The sequence below is a fragment of the Otolemur garnettii genome, unplaced genomic scaffold, assembly GCF_000181295.1.
Source record: "Otolemur garnettii isolate 467f Iridium unplaced genomic scaffold, OtoGar3 scaffold00339, whole genome shotgun sequence".
Classification (NCBI taxonomy): domain Eukaryota; kingdom Metazoa; phylum Chordata; class Mammalia; order Primates; family Galagidae; genus Otolemur; species Otolemur garnettii.
Window position 1 is genome coordinate 241,263 of NW_003852734.1, and position 2,753 is coordinate 244,015.

Consider the following 2,753-nt stretch of genomic DNA (forward strand, 5'->3'; position numbering starts at 1 on the left):
GAACAGTACTTGAGTTTCTACTGACTGCAAATGAATATCACTTTCTTGTCAGTATGAAGTTGAAAAATCATGAGTTGACCATAATAAGATGCCAACCATGTGTATTAGGCACAGGAAGCAATCTCCAGTCTGATATGGTATCTAACCCAATAATACAATCACCTCACTTAAAGTCTGTGAAGAAATGCCCTTCCTCCAACTGCCATTTTACCTACACACATGCCTGTGGTCTGGGTCCCCAGCCAGGGGTCAGCCAACAAGTTCTTGACTCCTTATCAATCTTTACCTTGATTAATCGGCCTGCATAGGTGCGCAGTTGATTCTGAGTAGGATTTCTCACTGTAATCTTAGTCTTCTAGATTTCTACATTTCTCATCACTGTAGGGAGTAGGGAAAGCCTGTTTGGTGCCCTTTCACATTGGGAGGTCAGCAGGGTGTCCTACTGGTTCACCCAACTTCTGATACTGCTGTATCAACACCTTTGTTTTAATGCCATCAAAAGTCCATCATATTCCTCCCATTTCTGAATAACCATCTAAAGACTTCCATTCTGCTGGGATGTGTCCTTTGACTCTCCACTCTCTGTCTCCTCATTTTCCTGCTAATTTTCTTAATATTGTAGTATCAGTAAGACCCATGGTGGAACGCTGAAAGCAAACCCAATAAGCCTTCTCAGACTATTTGATTTTGCAGTAGCAAAATAGAGTGTAGTGTCTTTATAAAAGGAGAAGTTGCCATTGCCTGGGTCATGGCCATACTCAGATTCATGTGGTTCACATGAGAAACATATTAGCTGACTCATGTGGGGTGTTCTCTTGGGCATTTTAGGGGAAATTGTTCTGTTTTCTCAGGGTAAACACACTGTATAGTGGCTTTTCTCCTGTCCACCAGGTTTGTTTTCTCAGGAGTAACCTCCCAGTGTCTGGATCACATAGACCAAGCATCCTTAAACTACAGCCTGTGACCATATGCACCCGCCGAGGACATTTATCCAGCCCGCCGGGTGTTTTTGCCACTGCTGCCTGTTCTGCTTAGCAGCCGACTCATCCCAGGGGCCGCATTCCGGCCCTCCAACGGTCTGAGGGACAGTGTACTGGCTCCCTGTTTAAAAAGTTTGAGGACCCCTGACATAGAGCCATTTGTGATAAATTAATAGTGAACTGAGTGTCCTGTATCACTCAAACATGCTCTTACACTGTGAATTAGTCACTATCACAATCTACTTTATTAATGGTTCCTAAGAATCCTTTGATATCAGTCTGCAAGGGGTGCAATTGTCATTCTATACCACCGAGTTTTATTCAGTATTTTGTTAGTTTTGATCTCCTCCCTCATTGAAAACTTTTTTGGTCACCAACAACCTTCAAGGTACTTCCTATTGTCATGGCATAATTTTCCTCCTAATGTGTGTCTTTGAGGTGACTTCAAATCAATAAAAACCTGGGTTTGGTTCAGCATCAAGGTCCAATCCAACACTTTCTTATAATGTAGCTACTATAAATAACTATAAGAAACACACTAACCAAAGGATTGTATGTTTAGCCTGCTTCTTATTTTGTATATCCTCATGTACTGAGTGAGTTAACCCTCCAGGAGTTAGCTCTACCACCACTTCTAAATTCCATTGGTAACTTTTACCTATAGTAACTGATCTCAGCTATAATTTTACACTCTGAGTGACTAGTTAGCCACTCAAGGATCAAAAGTTCATCATCCTTGATCCTCTCATCCCTTCTCTTTCCTAACTATGAGTTTCCATGAGCCAAAGCCAACCTAGCAAATTCCACTACTGACATCAATTATCCACTGTTTATACTCACGACACGTCTGACCCCACAAGTATGGGGTTTCTTTCTACACCAATAACCAATTCTCCAATTGTCTGGGCACTAATTGAATATCTAGCTGTTCAATTAAACTCTGATGCTAACTCTGCATACTTAGCATCAGACTCCCCATCTTAAGGATTCAGTCCCACAAAACTGTCCCCACCTCACAAACCAATTCTTTGTCCTAAGACTCCCACACTTCTGACCAATTGGCTATAAATCAGGGGTTTCCAGCATCTCTTGCTTAAGCATAATAATTTACAAGAATAGCTCACAGAACTCAGGGAAAAGGCTGACTTAATATTACTAGTTTCTTATAAAGGATATTATAAAAATAAGAAAATGACCAGCCAGATGGAGAGAGACTTAGGGCAAGGTCTAAAGGTCCCAAGGCCCTGTTGCTTCTGTCTCCATGAACTTTGGGTGCACCACCCTTCTGTAACATGAATTAGCTGCTTTGTGTGAACCCAGAAGTCCTCTGAGCTTCATCGTTTAGGTTTTTATGGAGGATGCATTATGTAGACATGGCTGATTAAATCACCGGCCGTTGGTAATCTATTTAATTTTGATCCCCACTCCCCTCCTTGGAGGTCAGGGCTGGGGCTGAAAGATTCAACCCTCTAATCTCATAACACAGTGATTCTCAACCTTCCTAATGCCTCAGCCCTTTAATACAGTTCCTGTGGGTTGCGACCCACAGGTTGAGAGCCCCTAACATAGTACGTTCCTCTAACAAACCAGCTTCTCCCATCCTGAAGCTGTGTAGGGCCCCACCAAGAAGCACCTTACTCATGTTAAAACAGGTACGGTTGAAAGGGGGAAAGGAGCTTGTTATGAGCAACAACAGATGCTCCCCTCAGTACTACCACTCAAGTAATTCCAAGAGTTTTAGAATCTCTGGTGTGTTGGCTCGGCGCCTGTGGC